Genomic DNA, 21,975 nt, shown 5'->3' on the forward strand with positions numbered 1-21,975 from the left:
AGGAGTAAAGTAAATGATTAAGGGAAAGGGAATGAGTGAGGGAGCAAAGGAAGGGAACAGAGGGTAAGGGAAGTAAAGCAGGGGGACTGAAAGAAGTTGAATGTGGGAGGGGAGTTAGGGAAAGGGGAGTAAACATGGAGGAGAAGAATAAGTGAGGGAAGCAAAGTAAAGAAACATGAGTGAGGTAGGGTGAGAAAATAGTAGTGAGGTTAAAGCAAAGGGTGATGACAAACTACATTTTTTTGTCACACTTACCATATAATTAATGTAACTTTAATTACATAATTTACTACACTTTGTATCTGTGAAATAGAGAAGAAAAAATAAGTTATAATTAGTAAAATATGTATTTTAAAATAAAAGATACAAATGAAGAGGTTAAAAATCATAACAGTGTATTTAGAAATAAAGTAAGAGTGAAGGACACAGAAAGGGAAATAAAGTAAGGTAGAAGGACAAAAAAAGGGAAAAAGAAATAGAAGGAGAGCAAATTACTAAGAGTAAGGCATATAGATTCACTGACAGAGAGGAAGAGAAGAAGAGAGAAATGAACTGAAGGTAAGAAAGATACTAAAAGAATATGAGCTAGCAAAACTAAATCAGGAAACAGGAGTAAGTAAAAAGCTAATGACTGAGAGGGAAAGGAGTCTAATTAAGGATGCATTTAGAAGAATGAGGAATTGAAGATAACTGAGAGTTAGTGAAGGAGAGTCATAGAGTGAAGGGATGAAGGGAGAGAGGATAATATAGAAGGATTGAGGGAAAAGGAGTGAGGAAGTTAGTAGACAGAGAGACTAACAGAAGGATTGAGTGAAGTGGAGTACAATGAGTGAGGAAAGTGAATGAGTAAGGGAGCAAAAAAATGAAAGAGAGGAGAAGAGGAATAAAACAGTGCTACTGAGAGAAAGTGATTCAGTGATGAAAGTAAAGAGAAGAACACTGAAAGATAGGAAATGAGGGGTAGTAATGGAACCAGAGTAAAAGAAATGGGATGAAGAACGATGAGAGAGGAGCAATCTGCATTTGCTTTGGCGCCTTCTTCTCTAGGCTGCAGTAGGCGCGCAGCGCTTTTAAATTTTAAAGTTACTCGTTTTTGCATGTTTGTGTAAAAATTATTTCTCACCTGAGTTTTAATACCGCTGTTGTGCCCACATACTCGCACCATAATTGTGCCCCCCACCGCTTGCAGAGCGGAGTGTTATCACGGGCATCTTTGTGGTCAGGAAGTCGGGCCGCCATATTGGGGCTGCTGCCGTGCAGCGCGCCACCTGACTCAGCACTCTAGTTCTCCGTGTGGAGAACGAGGAGGCTGTACTTAAAGCTCGCCCCCCCTCGCGCAGCGGTGACGCGCAGCGGTGGCGCCTGAATTGCGCCTGAGTCAAGCCAGAGTCCTGCCCGTCTGCGCCCGTCAGCGTCCCGGCGGCCTTTCGGCCGGCGGGTGGGGCTTTGCTATCCAGCATGTGTAAAGCTGGTGCTTCAACTCTGCGCTACACGTTTGAGGAGCTGTGCTCTTCAAATTATCGTGAGAGCCGCTGCTGCTCTGTTTTCCCCGGGCGCCACAGAGGTAAGTCTCGCTGCCCGTGTTGTGGCTGGCGTCCCAACCGTGCGCTATCATCAGCCCCCATCTGTAACCTCGATGGCGCAGAGTATTCCTGCATGCTGTTAAACACCAGATCGGCGTGCAGTCATGCGCAAGACATCTTCGAGCTTCTCGATACAGAGAGGCCACTCTGTTTAATGTTGACCGAGACTTGGTGGGGAGATTCCTCTAACCCTGACGTGGCGATGGCAATCCCGCCTGATTATAACATCTTCAGGAAGGATAGAGCCAAGGGAAGGGGCGGAGGGGTCGCACTGGTGGTGAAGAAGGGCACGATGTGTACCATCTTGCCTGCGGAGGATATCCGCGGCTCTGAATCGCTTGCTTTTTCAATCACTCTAGCACCGCACCAATCAGTGAAGGGCCTATTAGTCTATCGACCTCCTGGTCCGCCCGGAACTTTCTTTGAAGACCTCAACTCGGTTTTGCTGGGACTGGCCCTGAGAGCAGAACACTGTATAGTAGCAGGGGATTTCAACTTTCGGATGGACGATCCGTCTGACCCGGCTGCTATTAAGCTTTCCGAGGCCATGACCCCGCTGGGTCTTATCCCTTATTTGCAGGGGCCGACTCATGTTAAGGGGCACACTCTAGACCAGGTCTTTTCTACATCTGTTCTTGTGGTGAAAGAGATTCTCCCGGTCCTGTGGTCTGATCACAGGCTTGCCAAATTTGCGATCAGTGGCATTGCCAGGTCGTCTATCTCTGCCCCACAGCAACGAGGAAGAGTGTTCAACAGAGTGACCCCGGAGATGTTGGCTCAGGCTGCCTTGGATCATCCCTGCCTTCTCTCCGGTGAGCTGGAGAGAGATTTGGAGTCCCTGCAAGGATGGCTTTCTGATAGGCTTAACGACCTTGCCCCAGTGTTGCCCCCCGCTTGACATCGAAGCGGGTCACGGCCCCCTGGTTTACCACTGCACTGTGGGCTAAGCGGCAGCAGTGTAAGGTAGCCGAAAGGGCCTGGCGGGCACACTATGATGGCGTGGATAGGTTGGCCTACAAGGCAGTGGTTAAGGCTTACCACCGGGACATCCGCCTTGGAAAAAAAGCCTATCTTGCTGGGAGAATTGAAGCGGCTTCCAACTCCTGCAAGGAGATTTTCACCATAGTCAGAGAATTTATTTCTCCTCGGACCATTACCTCGGAAGAGGTGCCCTTAGAATCCTGGGCGGCGGATCTTGCTTGTTTTTTCACAAGCAAGATAAAACTCATACAGGACTCTTTTCCATCTGGAGCATCTGCCAGGCTGTTTAAGTCTGAGGTTGATATGCTCCCTCTGGCCTCGCATGGCGCCACATTGGCGGTGTTTCCATCCTTGCCAGCCCCTGCCTCCTTAGCGCTTATGGGCAATTTGAAATCGGGGTCGCCACTTGACCCCTGCCCAGCCAAGCTTTTGGGTAAGATTGCGGAAGTGATCAATCCACTGGTGAACCCTCTTCTGAATCTCTCGTTGAGTCAGGGAGTGGTCCTGCCAGCCTGGAAGCAGGCAATGGTCATCCCGCTGCTTAAAAAACCGGGTCTTGACCCGAAGGTCCCAGCCAACTACAGGCCGATTTCTTTGCTGCCGGCTCTCGTAAACATTCTGGAGAAACACGTTCAGTCGGTGCTCTCCAACTTCTTGGAGACCCACGAGATTCTGCATGACACCCAGTCCGGCTTCCGTTCAAATCTCAGCACCGAGACCGCGCTCCTGGAGGTCTCTGAAACCATCAAAGGGGTGTTGGATACCGGGGGCAAAGTCATGCTGGTGTTGTTGGACTTGTCGGCGGCTTTCGACACCGTCCCCCATGAGGGCCTTCTCGCAAGACTCTATGAGATTGGTCTTCGGGGGACGGTGCTCAGCTGGTTTTCTTCCTTTCTAGCTGGCCGCCGGCAAACGGTCTGGACATCTCCTGACACCGCCATGATGCCGCCTTTGGGAGTTGGGGTCCCTCAGGGCTCTATATTGAGCCCGACCCTCTTTAACATCTTCATGACCCCTTTGGCGGCGGTGGCGGAGTCGTTTGGTGCCCGGATCGTATCCTATGCTGACGACACCCAGCTCCTCTTTTCTTGTAAGAGAGGGGCAGACTTTGACGGGGAGAGTATCCGGGAATGCCTTGGGGCTGTTTTCACATGGTTCCAACTGAACAGCCTCAAGTGCAATTCCGATAAGTCCGAGGTACTCTTCTTCGGGTGCGACACGGAGCCCAGCTGGCAGGCATGGTGGCCCATCGATATGTTCCCCCCGTCCTGCTCTTCCCCTTTGGCTAAGAACTTGGGGGTCAAGATGGACAAGGGGCTGACGATGAAAGCCCAGATCCTTGGGGTGACCGCCACTTGTTTCGGTCTGCTAAAGATGCTGCGGAGGTTCCTACCTCTGTTGTCGGAGGAACACAGGAAGTTGACTGTGCAGGCTCTGATAGGCTCCAGGTTAGATTACGCCAACATTCTTTACCTGGGCCTACCAGAGTACTTGTTGCAGCGGCTCCAAGTCGCACAGAACGCGGCGGCCAGGGCCATCTATGGTCTGAATAGACGCGCCAGCGCCTCGGGTCTTTTATTGACGCTGCACTGGCTTCCCATCCGCAAACGGATCGCCTTTAAGGCCATGACCTTGGCCTATAAGGCTCTCCACGCGGTGGGAGCAAAGTACCTCCAAAAGAGACTGGCGTTTTACCATCCGGCTCGCTCTTTGAGGTCCGAATCTTTACTCTTGGCGGTTGTCCCACGAGTGAAGAGAGCACGCCTGGGTGGCCGCTCTTTCGGCCTGCTGGCTCCACAGATGTGAAACTCGCTTCCACTTCCACTTCGGGGGGCCACTAGTCTTCTTGACTTTAGGAGAGGTCTTAAAACCTGGTTGTTCACCCAGTAAGCCTCTCAGCAGTCCCTTTTTATCTGTCTATTTTGTATTTTCTTCTTTTACTGTGTTGTGTTATTGTGAAGTAGTTCTCCTTACCTAAAGCGCCGGGACACTCTTTTTGAGTAACCGTTGCGCTATACAAAAGAATAAATAACATAACATAACATAACAAGTTGTTGTAAGAGAAATGATAGAAGGTAGATAAACACAAGTGAACATAACACAAGGAGAGAGAGGGACTGATGACACAGATGTAGTGAACGGAAAATAGAGAGAAGAGGTAAAAAAAAGGAGCAAACAAAGATAAGCGAGGGAGAGTGGGTGAGTTATAGTGATAAAGTGCAACAATACTGGTGAGTGAGTAAAGAGGAATTACTAAAAGAGCAAAGGAGGAAAAGACGGAAAAGGGAAGTAAAACAGAGAGACTGAAGACTGAAAAGTGGTGCAAGGGAGAGAGGTGATGCAGACAGTTGAAATGAAAATGAGGGGTTGTGAAAAAAGTGCAGTAAACGAATTGGTTTGAAACAGAGTGAGAGAAAGGCAGTGTGAGTGAGTAAAGAGAGCTGAAAGAGAGAGGAAAAAGGAAAATGAGTGTGAGACAATGGGAATACAATATACATTACACAATACAAACTATAGAATAATTTGTACAACATGTTAGATAGTTTATTTTTGCTGTTCTCAGAACATATTGAATTTCACTAAAAAGAGTGAGTTCAAACTATTCATCATATTACAGCGGGGAAAAAAACACAATCAAAAAGATTGTGTTTAAAAAAAAACATATAAACTTACAAATCACATATGTACACTAATCTTTGATTCACTTACTTTTCCTTTAGGCCAAATAGTACATCATGAAGGTCCTTTTCGTTGGAAGGTACTCCGCTGTTCTCTAAAAATTCTATTTCATCGACTCTCTAGAAAAAAAGCTCCAAGAACATCTGAAATATGTTTCAATGTTTCCATATACTCCTTCTGTTCAGTCATGACTCTTTGCTCATTCCTTCACCTTTCCTTAAGGCCAAATAGTGTCAGATGTATCAGTATATTTTCAAATTACTTAAAACAAACTCTAAAATTACCGTTTTCCCGACGTTCTGAAAGAAAGGCTCAAACAACATTTTCACAATATTTAAATATTCATAATTCCAGCTCTGGCTCTCTCATGTTGAACATTTCCTATAATACTGATATCACTTAATATGCAATCCACTTACCGTACCTTTATGAGAACTATAATTTTTATATTATCTTCATCACTTTTACTCACAATATAATTTTAAACAGCAAACTAACTTTTATTAACTGCTCCCGTCTTCATAGGGCAATTACCTTTACTTAAATTTTGGTTCTAAAAACACTAGGTATGAATTATTTAAGTCAAAAGGCAAACGTTGTTTGAAAGTCAAATGAGTGTCATTACAGTGGGTCCAACCTTTACGACTTTTTAAATAGCATGTGTTATGCCCTGATGTTGTTGAAGGAACGTCATTATAAATAATAGCTACAGTTGCAAAAGTTATTCCTGAAATTGATAACTGAGAAGCCACAACATTTTTAATAGAAGTTGACAATTTAGTTCCATCAGATCTACATCGTTGGAACATTAAAATGACATACTGACCATAATTTTGTATAAATAATGTGGCCAGCATTGCAGACTTACATTGGGTACACACCATATTGTGATCAGCTGCTTTAACTAGATTATTAAAAGACACTGATTTGCAGTCTGGTAAAGTCAAATATATAAATCTTTCAGTGTCTATTCTAGTACTACTTGATAAACTACAGTTGTCGCAGTCATGCTGCCATTGATAAGAAAGGCTAAAAAGATTTTTTATATCTACACCTTCATCTTCCAATACATCAAACATATATATTAAAAATTCCTGACAATCCTGCTGAATATTCTGTGAAAATTGATTTTGTCCAGAACATATGTCTAGAAGATTTCGATTTTTCTGAAACACTTTCTATTTTTACTCTATCACTGCTACATTTCTCAAACACATAATTCAATAAACAGCAGAATGTTTCATCCCGATTTTCAACAATCTCTTCTTGTAAATTTTGAAGAAAAAAAACAACATTAACCACTACATTAGCATAGCAGTTGACACCAGAACTGTTTTCAAACTGAAATCCAACAACATCTTCAACAGAATCCTTTTTCTTTCTGCTTACAATTACAGTTTCATCTACTTTTTGTCCTTTTGCTACTACCTCACCGCAATTATTCTCATTTCTTCTTTTTCGGCCTACCACACGTTTTTCAAACAGAGGATATTGAGGCAAATGTGGAGCATACTCTCTTCTTAACCTATTGTATTCTTTAACACAATCTAGATCAGCACAAATCTTTGTTTCATCACACTCAATCAAGTACAATCCTGATAAAGTTCTGACTCGTGATAATGCCACATATGCCATACCCTCTTTAAACACAGAACTTCCAATGTTCACCAAAGCACTATCTACACTTAAACCTTGAGATTTATGAATTGTCACCGCATATGCCAAACAAACAGGAAACTGTTTTCGGCGAACATATAAGTCTTTCACAAGCAAAAATCTAGCTGAACAACGACACATTTGTTGTATTTCGTCAATGCCATCAAATTTAATTTTTAATATTTCAATTCCATCTCTATTTTTGTAATTCACAAAATCAACAACATGACCCATTGCTCCATTTACCAGACCTCTTTCAACATTTAAATTCCTTCTCAAAATGATACGACAATTTAAACACACATTTAGAGTCTTTTCAAAACCAGCAGTTTTAGATATACTCTTCTCTAATGAATCCAATTTTGATTTCAAATTTTCTGACACAATAATTGTTGCTCCCATATGCTCTATTTTATCTATAGCTTCCAGTTTCACAATCTCTTCATTTTCTAACTTTAACATTTTGTGGTTGAAGATGGAACATTCTTGCAGAGTTGGCATCAAGCATATCCTACATTGGTTCTCGTTAATTTTCTTAAAAATATTCTCTGGAAGAATGTTTTCATTTGGATACAAATTTGAAATTAATTGTGCATGTAATGCTTCTTTCCTATGCTCACTTACTTTTCCGATTCTTACATCTTGTAGAATATTTTTATAATCTTCATCCTTTGCCTGTCGCATATTTTGAAGCAGTTCTGCATATTTGAAATTTAACCATATATTAACGTTTCCAATGCTTCCTAGGCACTTCCTGGTATCTTCATGCGTGACCATTTTAAACACTGGTTGTCCTTTCACTGGAGTCCACTGCAGTAGATCTCCAAAAACAATAATGTGTTTTCCTCCGAATAAGACATCATAGTCTGTTCTAAGAATTTCTTGCATTCTCAAATGCACAAAAGCAAGCATTAGATTTGAGACCATGCTTACATCATCAATGATAAGAAGTTTCATTTTCTTCAGGACTCTGGAAACTTCAGAACAAGCATCTCCAGATAGCTTGTGGTATTGTAATTTGTTATCATGTTCAACTGGTGGCATCAGTAAACGATGTAAAGTAATCCCTTTAATGTTATGTGCTGCCAGCCCAGTTGGAGCGGTAACAACACAAGACAGCGGTGATTCAGTCCTTTTCTGCAGATAAGTTGCAATTGCTTTAATCAGAAAACTTTTTCCAGTTCCCGCTTCTCCACTCACATACAGTCGGACAGGCTTAAATGATGTACATGAGCACTCTTTTTTCTCATGACTGAATCCATGTTCAACCTGTTCTGTGACTTCGTCATATATCTGTTTCTGCTCAATGTTTAGTTGTTTCACCAAATCTTCTAAGTTAATTACATCCTCTTCAGCTTGTTCCATAGCTCTTTCCACCTCATCCATGGCAGTGGCAGCCTCATTTTGAATAATTGGTACTCCCAGTGGATCCTGACTCAATGAAGTAGAACTCTGACTGTCTTGAGAACTGTCTCTCGCAATCTCTGCAGCAATTGTTGCTTCTTGCTCTATTTCTTCGTTCAACATTTGCAGATAATTTGGAAAAACAGGACATTCTATGGTATCCTTGGTTGCATTAAAAGAGTCTTCGTAACAGAGAAAATCTCCAAGTAGTTCCTCTTCTGTACGCCATGGTTTAAAGAGTTGCAAAAGAGCCAAATAGTAAAATTCCCTTTTGTCTGGATTTTCGCAACTTAATTTTCGATGATTAATCAAATGACCTTTTCTCTGTTTCACTAGACATCCTTCACATCCAATGACAGCATATATTCCATTATTGATATCTTCTCTGATGTTCCTCTTATTAATATATCTTTGCAGAACGTCATAGAGACAAGCATTCTCAAGGTAAGGACTTCTATTTGATTAGTATGTATCCAACATGTTTGTCTTCAAAATATCTGTACTTTCTGGTTCTTTCTCTGCCAAATACTCTATTTCTTGTACAGATTTCAAAACTCGGTTTCGTGTTGCAGCAAGACCTAGACTCACCCAAATGATGGTTCTAGATTTGGCATATAGACTTGCTGATGACAATCGATCAGAACATTCATATGCTCCGATTTCTCGATGTGACAACATCTTCAGACTGTAACTGTATCATTTCTTGCTTAGACTCTTTTCATGTGAAATATCCTCCCACATTTCCTTCAGTTCTGTCTTTTCTATTTTTGTGATGTAAGACGTCACATATTGAGCCACAGCATTAGAGTTGTCAGCAACGAATTGAATATCCATGTTAGCATTCCACATGGACAAAATCACTGGGTTGTAGTCGTTGATGTACTTGGATTCTTCATTTCTTTTTAAATTGGATGTATTTTTGGGTGATTTCCTCGTCACAGTATGTCGTAGAGAAGACATCAAATTATTTACTCTTCCTTTAGAAATCACTGGTCGTGGAAAGCTTAAACGACATTTTGTGTAGAACTTTTCCTTGTTTTTGAATTTTCGACGACAATACTTCCCACAACGATGGGATTGAAAGCGTAAAACTTGTTGCCTTAAACTGTTTTCCTCTGTAATTTTCGGAACAGCACATGTTGAATACTCTTCAATGAAACTCATCACTGTTTCATCCGAATCTGTTCCAAATTTGGGTGCATCTTTAATCCACAACAACATATGTCTGTGAGGAGCACCTCTCGCTTGATACTCCTTTCTCCAAAAGAAATCCAAAACCTCTCCAAGGGGAGGATTTTTTTTGTTGGTAATGAAAGACATCATAGCTTCAAATCTATGATTAAAATATATGCATACATTCACTGGATCCAAAGAACACAGTTCTCCAGGTGTTTTGTATTCAATATTTGCAATGTTTTTATTTGCCTCTCGTAGAAATTCAAGTAAGTCTTCCCAAGCATACTCAGCACAGCTAAGAGTGAGGAACCATGTAGGAGTTCCTAAGTTTCTTAGCATACATTTCAATTCCCCATGACGACAGTACCAATACTCGTTTGAACCACGCTGACATGCCATGAGATTGATTAGATGAGATTCCAAAATATTATCTTGCAGATTGACTTTCTCCATAAAGTCCCTCGCCGAAACATTTTGCAGATGTGCTCCACTTTTCAGTATATGGTTTACTGCATAAGAAAGCCCAGACAAGTCACTTTCATACAGTAGATGAAACAAATATGGGATGCATTGACGAAACCTTGGATCTTCAGCATACAATCTTAAAGTCCGGTATTCAGATGCTGAATTTGAAGTGGTCGATCGTCATATTGTCCACCTCGACCTGTTGGAAATAGCTGTGGAAAACAACGAGCTTCCAAACTTTCTTCCCATACACTAATGGGACTTCCTTTTGCTGATTTCATTTGAAACAAGTCAATTGCATTCCCCATTACTTCTTTGGAATGCAAAGGATGAACAGTATAATGTTCATATATTTCTTCACTTGTAGACACATCAACTTTTTCAATTTGGCCAGCTGAACAATCACTGTCTTCATCTGCAGCTGTTTCCTCTGCTCCAACACATACATGTTTGTAGTACTCATTGTTTTTGACCAAATACAAAGTTGCGTTTTTGACTTTCCTAACATCCACTAAATCTTACCAAATTTTCTTACTCTTTGTCGGAACCCCATTAACTAGAATAACCAGAGGTTCCTCTTCCACTTTCTCTACACCAATTGTATCAATATTTTTCTTGAAATCTAGAGGCAAATAAACAACCCTTTAATCCTCTCTGTAAATCTGAAGGAGGCAATTTTCCTATCTTAGGCTCCATGCGAACAATTGCTTGAAAAGGATGGACACATTGAATCAAAATAGACTCATATGTATTTAAATCCATCAATTCAGGATGAATGTCTACCAACTCAAGATTATTATGAACAGCTCTAGCAGGCATTCTGTTTTGATTTAATTTATTATAACAATATTTACAAATAAGCTGATCAGAACTCAAATCAAAAGAATTCTCCACCCACAAATACGTTGCAAAATCCTTCCACTCATAATTATGTATCTTTTCACTTTTTACATATAAATCAACTAATCTAGTTTGATGCTTATAATGAGTTCGTCGACAACACACACAAGTAAAATTAGGCCTTTCACTTGTTTTCACCTTAAACCTGGTAATTTCCTGGTCAAACTTTTCTGTACTTGAAATCTGTACATTGTCTTCCACATTACCTTGTATTACTGTGTCAATTTCTACACTGTCCTCTTTTTCACAAAAATAACAAATCTCAATTTCTTCACAAATCTTCTTCACATCTAATTCAGTTCCATGCAAAAGAGCACTATTCAACTGTTTAAGCTTAAGTGCTGGACTTTTTGCATAATACAACCTTCTCACTAATTTCCTCATTTTGTTATGATGCACTGCTAACATCCTAAAATGATGAAAAACACTCTGACAGACTTTTCTAGAAAGACAAGCCAGTGAATGCCCTTGCAAACCTGTGTTTTCTCTCACTCTGCAAGGATCTAACTCTTGCAACATCTTCATTTTCTGTTTTAGACTTTTCTTACTATATGTACGTAAGAAATTACAAAGCACATCGATTGAATCCTGTCGCACACTACAAATACCACTACACTTCCAAGTGTACACTGGATCCTTAGTACGTCTCCCTAAAACTTCATCAGCTAACACCTCTTCTGCTTCTCTAGGCACAAGTTTCTCTTTTTCAATCGGACAACCGTCTTTCACATTATATGCTTGACCACTGGTGTCAACGGCATGCACCAAATCATTCTCCTGGAAGTAACTCTCCTCATTAAAAAATGGCTCACAACTTGAACTATGCATCCATTCTCCAGAGAAAACTTTACAAAAATGAGTCTGATTAATTACTCTTTTGCATCTACTCTTTGATTTGAAAACATCAATTGTCTTGTTAAGTGTCCTAATTCTATTGATTACTAAAATAAATAATTTTTTCTTAACTTTAAAAGCCTGATCAACAATCTTCTCTACACTTTTCTTTTTCTTATAAAAAGCAGCTCTCTGTTTACCTTTTTTAATATTTTTTAACAAATTTAAAACTAGCCTATTGCGAAACATTCGTTTACGAATGTCCCTAAGTTGATTTTGCCTTCTATTCCTATACATATTATTGTCTTCTGCTGCAGTAGTAAAAAATTTTAGGGATCTCTCCTTCCTCTTCAAATTTGCTCTCTCCTTCTGTACATTCACATGTATATTATCATTTTTTTTGGATCAACATATGTTCCGAAAAAAAGACTTAGTTGTCTTACCAGGAGCTTTTCTCGCATTTTTTGAAGTATTTGTTGTAGGAGACTGCTTTAATTCCGTTGCTGTTTTTGATTTTTTCCGCTTAGCATCTTTCCGTCTCCTCTGCCTTGAGGGCATATTTCCTTACTATTGAAATCTTGATTTCAATCTGTGGTAAACAAATAAAAAAAACTCATTATAGACCACTATTACCAAACAACAAAGCAATGACAATAAGCAAACAATATAAACACTATAATGCTTATACATATGACCTTATCTCTGTTTTTTAAATGTTATTCTAAAAAAATATTTTGGGCACATGAATTGGTTTTACATTATTGACAAGAATTATATAGTATCTGCATGATTAAAAAAATATATTAGCACATTTCACAATTATATCACCTGTGTTTCCTCAGATTAGTAAACAGATTGTACGCACGAGGTAAGGCCTGTCCTGGGGAGCATAGGTGGTGAGGCCGGTGTCTAAGAGTGCACTGGACTGCACTTCATGAAGCCTATCCCCCACTGCACTCTTAGACACAGCCCTCACCTCCTTTCCACCCATGGACAGACCTCTCTTCCACTACACTCTTCAACACAGGCATCACCTCCTATGCACCCCTGGACAATCCTCACCTCATCTGCAACCCTGAATAGACCTCAACTCATCTGCACCATTAGACAGGCCTCAGTTCATCTACACCCCTGGACACGCCTCATCTCATCTGCACCTTGTTACCATCAATTATACTCAATGTATTGAGGCCTCTCCAAGGGGCACAGATTAGATAATGTTTGTCTACGGGTCAGAGGAGGTAAGTCCTCTCCATTGCACTCATGGACACAGGTCTCAACTCCTTTGCGACCCTGGACATGCCTCACCTCATCTGCACAATCCACTTCCTAATTTGAGGAAACACAGGTAACATACATTTCCTCTCTCTTGCAAACATTCCTACCAAGCATTACCAAAAAAATGACACAAACCAACAGCAAAGAAGCTCAGTGTCCTTCCTAATCTGAGGTAACACATGTGACATGATTGTGAAAGGTTCAAATATTTTTATGTAATCTTGCACACACTATTTATTCCTTCTCAAAAATGTAAAAGCCATTGATTTGCCCCAAAATCGTTTTTTGAATAACATTTTAGAAACAGAGCGCAGGTCCTATGTACAAGCATTCCATTTCAGTACAGAAAACTCACTATTTTACAAAATACATTTCCTCTCTATTGCAAACATTCCTACCAAGCATTACCAAAAAAATTACACAAACCAACAGCAAAGAAGCTCAGTCTGCTTCCTAATCTAAGGTAACACAGGTGACATTATTGTGAAAGGTTCAAATATTTTTATGTAATCATGCACACACTATTTATTCCTTCTCAAAAATGTAAAAACCATTGATTTGCCCCAAAATCGTTTTTTGAATAACATTTTAGAAACAGAGTGCAGATCCTATGTACAAGCATTCCATTTCAGTACTGAAAACTCACTATTTTACAAAATACATTTCCTCTCTATTGCAAACATTCCTACCAAGTTTTACCAAAAAAATGACACGAACCAACAGCAAAGAAGCTCAGTCTGCTTCCTAATCTGAGGTAACACAGCTGACCTGATTGTGAAAGGTTCAAATATTTTTATGTATCATGCACACACTATTTATTCCTTCTCAAAAATGTAAAAGCCATTAATTTGCCCCAAAATCATTTTTTGAATAACATTTTAGAAACAGAGCGCAGGTCCTATGTACAAGCATTCCATTTCAGTACTGAAAACTCACTATTTTACAAAATACATTTCCTTTCTCTTGCAAACATTCCTACAGAGCTTTACCAAAAAAATGACACAAACCAACAGCAAAGAAGCTCAGTCTGCTTCCTAATCTGAGATAACACAGGTGACATGATTGTGAAAGGTTCAAATATTTTTATGTAATCACGCACACACTATTTATTCCTTCTCAAAAATGTAAAAGCCATTGATTTGCCCCAAAATCGTTTTTTGAATAACATTTTAGAAACAGAGCGCAGGTCCTATGTACAAGCATTCCATTTCAGTACTGAAAACTCACTATTTTACAAAATACATTTCCTCTCTCTTGCAAACATTCCTACCAAGCATTACCAAAAAAATGACACAAACCAACAGCAAAGAAGCTCAGTCTGCTTCCTAATCTAAGGTAACACAGGTGACATGATTGTGAAATGTTCAAATATTTTTATGTAATCATGCACACACTATTTATTCCTTCTCAAAAATGTAAAAGCCATTGATTTGCCCCAAAATCGTTTTTTAAATAACATTTTAGAAACAGAGCGCAGGTCCTATGTACAAGCATTCCATTTCAGTACTGAAAACTCACTATTTTACAAAATAAATTTCCTCCATCTTGCAAACATTCCTACCAAGCATTACCAAAAAAATGACACAAACCAACAACAAAGAAGCTCAGTCTGATTCCTAATCTGAGGTAACACAGGTGACATGATTGTGAAAGGTTCAAATATTTTCATGTAATCATGCACACACTATTTATTCCTTCTCAAAAATGTAAAAACCATTGATTTGCCCCCAAATCGTTTTTTGAATAACATTTTAGAAACAGAGCGCAGGTCCTATGTACAAGCATTCCATTTCAGTACTGAAAACTCACTATTTTACAAAATACATTTCGTCTCTATTGCAAACATTCCTACCAAGTTTTACTAAAAAAATGACACAAACCAACAGCAAAGAAGCTCAGTCTGCTTCCTAATCTGAGGTAACACAGCTGACCTGATTGTGAAAGTTTCAAATATTTTTATGTATCATGCACACACTATTTATTCCTTCTCAAAAATGTAAAAGCCATTAATTTGCCCCAAAATCGTTTTTTGAATAACATTTTAGAAACAGAGCGCAGGTCCTATGTACAAGCATTCAATTTCAGTACTGAAAACTCACTATTTTACAAAATACATTTCCTTTCTCAAGCAAACATTCCTACAGAGCTTTACCAAAAAAATGACACAAACCAACAGCAAAGAAGCTCAGTCTGCTTCCTAATCTGAGATAACACAGGTGACATGATTGTGAAAGGTTCAAATATTTTTATGTAATCACGCACACACTATTTATTCCTTCTCAAAAATGTAAAAGCCATTGATTTGCCCCAAAATCGTTTTTTGAATAACATTTTAGAAACAGAGCGCAGGTCCTATGTACAAGCATTCCATTTCAGTACTGAAAACTCACTATTTTACTAAATACATTTCCTCTCTCTTGCAAACATTCCTACCAAGCATTACCAAAAAATTACACAAACCAAAAGCAAAGAAGCTCAGTCTGCTTCCTAATCTAAGGTAACACAGGTGACATGATTGTGAAAGGTTCAAATATTTGTATGTAATCTTGCACACACTATTTATTCCTTCTCAAAAATGTAAAAACCATTGATTTGCCCCAAAATCGTTTTTTGAATAACATTTTAGAAACAGAGCGCAAGTCCTATGTACAAGCATTCCATTTCAGTACAGAAAACTCACTATTTTACAAAATACATTTCCTCTCTATTGCAAACATTCCTACCAAGCATTACCAAAAAAATTACACAAACCAACAGCAAAGAAGCTCAGTCTGCTTCCTAATCTAAGGTAACACAGGTGACATTATTGTGAAAGGTTCAAATATTTTTATGTAATCATGCACACACTATTTATTCCTTCTCAAAAATGTAAAAACCATTGATTTGCCCCAAAATCGTTTTTTGAATAACATTTTAGAAACAGAGTGCAGATCCTATGTACAAGCATTCCATTTCAGTACTGAAAACTCACTATTTTACAAAATACATTTCCTCTCTATTGCAAACATTCCTACCAAGTTTTACCAAAAAAATGACACGAACCAACAGCAAAGAAGCTCAGTCTGCTTCCTAATCTGAGGTAACACAGCTGACCTGATTGTGAAAGGTTCAAATATTTTTATGTATCATGCACACACTATTTATTCCTTCTCAAAAATGTAAAAGCCATTAATTTGCCCCAAAATCATTTTTTGAATAACATTTTAGAAACAGAGCGCAGGTCCTATGTACAAGCATTCCATTTCAGTACTAAAAACTCACTATTTTACAAAATACATTTCCTTTCTCTTGCAAACATTCCTACAGAGCTTTACCAAAAAAATGACACAAACCAACAGCAAAGAAGCTCAGTCTGCTTCCTAATCTGAGATAACACAGGTGACATGATTGTGAAAGGTTCAAATATTTTTATGTAATCACGCACACACTATTTATTCCTTCTCAAAAATGTAAAAGCCATTGATTTGCCCCAAAATCTTTTTTTGAATAACATTTTAGAAACAGAGCGCAGGTCCTATGTACAAGCATTCCATTTCAGTACTGAAAACTCACTATTTTACAAAATACATTTCCTCTCTCTTGCAAACATTCCTACCACGCATTACCAAAAAAATGACACAAACCAACAGCAAAGAAGCTCAGTCTGCTTCCTAATCTAAGGTAACACAGGTGACATGATTGTGAAATGTTCAAATATTTTTATGTAATCATGCACACACTATTTATTCCTTCTCAAAAATGTAAAAGCCATTGATTTGCCCCAAAATCATTTTTTAAATAACATTTTAGAAACAGAGCGCAGGTCCTATGTACAAGCATTCCATTTCAGTACTGAAAACTCACTATTTTACAAAATAAATTTCCTCTCTCTTGCAAACATTCCTACCAAGCATTACCAAAAAAATGACACAAACCAACAGCAAAGAAGCTCAGTCTGATTCCTAATCTGAGGTAACACAGGTGACATGATTGTGAAAGGTTCAAATATTTTCATGTAATCATGCACACACTATTTATTCCTTCTCAAAAATGTAAAAACCATTGATTTGCCCCCAAATCGTTTTTTGAATAACATTTTAGAAACAGAGCGCAGGTCCTATGTACAAGCATTCCATTTCAGTACTGAAAACTCACTATTTTACAAAATACATTTCGTCTCTATTGCAAACATTCCTACCAAGTTTTACCAAAAAAATGACACAAACCAACAGCAAAGAAGCTCAGTCTGCTTCCTAATCTGAGGTAACACAGCTGACCTGATTGTGAAAGTTTCAAATATTTTTATGTATCATGCACACACTATTTATTCCTTCTCAAAAATGTAAAAGCCATTAATTTGCCCCAAAATCGTTTTTTGAATAACATTTTAGAAACAGAGCGCAGGTCCTATGTACAAGCATTCAATTTCAGTACTGAAAACTCACTATTTTACAAAATACATTTTCTTTCTCAAGCAAACATTCCTACAGAGCTTTACCAAAAAAATGACACAAACCAACAGCAAAGAGGCTCAGTCTGCTTCCTAATCTGAGATAACACAGGTGACATGATTGTGAAAGGTTCAAATATTTTTATGTAATCACGCACACACTATTTATTCCTTCTCAAAAATGTAAAAGCCATTGATTTGCCCCAAAATCGTTTTTTGAATAACATTTTAGAAACAGAGCGCAGGTCCTATGTACAAGCATTCCATTTCAGTACTGCAAACTCACTATTTTACTAAATACATTTCCTCTCTCTTGCAAACATTCCTACCAAGCATTACCAAAAAAATTACACAAACCAACAGCAAAGAAGCTCAGTCTGCTTCCTAATCTAAGGTAACACAGGTGACATGATTGTGAAAGGTTCAAATATTTTTATGTAATCATGCACACACTATTTATTCCTTCTCAAAAATATAAAAGCCATTGATTTGCCCCAAAGTCGTTTTTTAAATAACATTTTAGAAACAGAGCGCAGGTCCTATGTACAAGCATTCCATTTCAGTACTGAAAACTCACTATTTTACAAAATACATTCCCTCTCTTTTGCAAACATTCCTACCAAGCATTACCAAAAAAATGACACAAACCAACAGCAAAGAAGCTCAGTCTGATTCCTAATCTGAGGTAACACAGGTGACATGATTGTGAAAGGTTCAAATATTTTTATGTAATCATGCACACACTATTTATTCCTTCTCAAAAATTTAAAAGCCATTGATTTGCCCCAAAATCGTTTTTTTAATAACATTTTAGAAACAGAGCGCAGGTCCTATGTACAAGCATTCCATTTCAGTACTGAAGACTCACTATTTTACAAAATACATTTCCTCTCTATTGCAAACATTCCTACCAAGCATTACCAAAAAAATGACACAAACCAACAGCAAAGAAACTCAGTCTGCTTCCTAATCTAAGGTAACACAGGTGACATTATTGTGAAAGGTTGAAATATTTTTATGTAATCATGCACACACTATTTATTCCTTCTCAAAAATGTAAAAACCATTGATTTACCCCCAAATCGTTTTTTGAATAACATTTTAGAAACAGAGCGCAGGTCCTATGTACAAGCATTCCATTTCAGTACTGAAAACTCACTATTTTACAAAATACATTTCCTCTCTATTGCAAACATTCCTACCAAGTTTTACCAAAAAAATGACACAAACCAACAGCAAAGAAGGTCAGTCTGCTTCCTAATCTGAGGTAACACAGCTGACCTGATTGTGAAAGGTTCAAATATTTTTATGTATCATGCACACACTATTTATTCCTTCTCAAAAATGTAAAAGCCATTAATTTGCCCCAAAATCGTTGTTTGAATAACATTTTAGAAACAGAGCGCAGGTCCTAAGTACAAGCATTCCATTTCAGTACTGAAAACTCACTATTTTACAAAATACATTTCCTCTCTATTGCAAACATTCCTACCAAACATTACCAAAAAAATTACACAAACCAACAGCAAAGAAGCTCAGTGTCCTTCCTAATCTGAGGTAACATAGGTGACATGATTGTGAAAGGTTGAAATATTTTTATGTAATCACGCACACACTATTTATTCCTTCTCAAAAATGTAAAAGCCATTGATTTGCCCCAAAATCATTTTTTGAATAACATTTTAGAAACAGAGCGCAGGTCCTATGTACAAGCATTCCATTTCAGTACTGAAAACTCACTATTTTACAAAATACATTTCCTCTCTCTTGCAAACATTCCTACCAAGCATTACCAAAAAAATGACAGGAACCAACAGCAAAGAAGCTCAGTCTGCTTCCTAATCTAAGGTAACACAGGTGACATGATTGTGAAAGGTTCAAATATTTTTATGTAATCTTGCACACACTATTTATTCCTTCTCAAAAATGTAAAAACCATTGATTTGCCCCAAAATCGTTTTTTGAATAACATTTTAGAAACAGAGCGCAGGTCCTGTGTACAAGCATTCCATTTCAGTACTGAAAACTCACTTTTTTACAAAATACATTTCCTCTCTATTGCAAACATTCCTACCAAACATTACCAAAAAAATTACACAAACCAACAGCAAAGAAGCTCAGTGTCCTTCCTAATCTGAGGTAACATAGGTGACATGATTGTGAAAAGTTCAAATATTTTTATGTAATCATGCACACACTATTTATTCCTTCTCAAAAATGTAAAAGCCATTGATTTGCCCCAAAATAGTTTTTTTAATAACATTTTAGAAACAGAGCGCAGGTCCTATGTACAAGCATTCAATTTCACTACTGAAACCCATTGATTTGCCCTAAAATCGTTTTTTAAATAACATTTTATAAACAGAGCGCAGGTCCTATGTACAAGCATTCGATTTCACTACTAAAACCTCACTATTTTACAAAATACAAATCCTCTATCTTGCAAATATTGATACGATGCATTTTCAAAAAGCATCACACAAACCAACAGCAAAGAAGCTCAATGTGCTTCCTAATCTGAACTCTCTATCTATATTGAATGAATCATAACTCACCTTTACAAATGCTTTGGGAGATTGAGAACAGTGTCAGATACACACACCAATATTTCTTTAGCAGAGCAAAAGGTATGTACTCCAGGCACTGCAACCATGAATGGCACAGAAAACCTCTAATTCTACACACATATCCCTCATGTTAACCAATTAAAACTCTTCCCTCTCTCTTTTTTCAAACCAACACCCTTCCCCCCCTCAGCCCTTTCTACCTGTTACCATAGCAACTCCCTCCTCACTGAGCTCTCAGGGTTAAAAGTTTATTCTACAATGTTGCAAATGAACTCAGCAAGGATGTTTGACCTTTCAATACACCAGCTTATCAGGTGCAATCTTTCTTTTAATGACTTTTTCTTAACCATTCAAGTTACTTCTTTCACAGAACAGAACCATGCACCCTAACTTTCAGTTTTCAACTATCTGAATCCACCAATCATTGCTTGTGATTCAAGAGCACTGAAACTCCACAGTTTTTTTTGCAAACTCCTACTGTTCCAACTGCCATTTCATTCCTACACTTCATCTGACTGCACCAGAACCTCCTCTCACCATGTACTCTGTCTGGATTATTGGACATAGCTACATTCACTGGGCTCAAAGGTATGCAGCTATCAGAAATGTTCACAACCTTGATTTACCAAATGTGCACATAAAATGGATTGGCCAAAGAGGATTGAAATGTCATCAATTGAGTCCATTGGTGAAAACCTATTACCATCTGCCACACCCTGACCTCATAATTTTGCACTGTGGTGGAAATGACCTAGGCACTTTGACTGGGGTAGGTCTGGAGATGCTTTTAAAGGACACCTTTGGGCAATTGATGACACTTTTCCCACAAACTGCCTTGGTATATTCCAATATATGCCAAAGACAGAAATGGAAGTGGCCCAACCAATTTTGTCCACAATTTGAGAAAGCACGGAAACATGTGAATAAATCTGTTTCTGCTTACATGCGAGACTATGGAATGGGTTCAATATACAACAATAACTTGCGTTACAACATGCAAGATATCTACAGAGGAGATGGTGTGCACTTCTCAGATGAGGGGAATAGAATATTCCTCCTGAATTTAAGACTGTGCATTGGAACTTACTTGTAGGTACCTAAATCAGCCACAGAACCCAAAAGCTCTTTTCAGGGCTACCCTACCTCTGATCACTCAAAATGATTTTTTTACTCTAACTTTTTTCACTATTTTTCACCAAAGTACGCTTCCCGGTACGCTCCCCGGTGCGCGTACCGGGCGCTCCCCCCGCGAAAATTTTTTAAAAAAATGTTTGGGCCTATATGGGCCTCCTAAGCCCCCCTCAGAAAACCTAGGGGTCAGGGGGTGCCTACTGTGCCCCCTTATACTTATTCCCAACATTGTTTGTCCTCCATATTGTGTCTCAAATCTACCAAAACACAAGATGGAGGACTCCCGTAGCGCTGCCGGTATGCGTACCGGGGCGCGCACCGGGAAGCGCTCCCAACATTTTTTAAAAGTTAATTTACATAAAAACCACTGTAGACACTTTCACCAAATATAGAATAGGCCCTACTACATACCAGTCCCTACCATTTTCCCAAATTTGGTGGAATTCCATTGAGCCATTTGAGCTGTAGCACTGTCTAAATATCCTGAGGTAAATTACATGACAAAAACACATATGAAGTGTTAGAATTTACAACCAATTAAAATGTTACTTTCATTTTCTACTTTTTTTACCTGACATTTGATTGGTTATGTACATGAATATAAATGAAAAATGAGAGGGAAACACGGCCATTTTGACTACAACTACCTGAGGTACATCTTTAAAGAATTTTCTCCATTTATCTTCATCACCTTTTAATAAGGTAAGTTGTTAATTTGTAAGGGGCACTTTATAAGTTAATTTGTAAAAACTTTTTCTGATAGTTATTTACTGTCCCTCTGTTATAGTTATAGATTGAGATAGGCTTCTCTGTTATAGTTATAGATTGAGTTATGCTTCTCAGGTATAATTATGAAATTACTTAGGCTTCTTCACATACACTTTATTGATAT

The sequence above is a fragment of the Lissotriton helveticus genome, chromosome 7 (assembly GCF_964261635.1).
Source record: "Lissotriton helveticus chromosome 7, aLisHel1.1, whole genome shotgun sequence".
Classification (NCBI taxonomy): domain Eukaryota; kingdom Metazoa; phylum Chordata; class Amphibia; order Caudata; family Salamandridae; genus Lissotriton; species Lissotriton helveticus.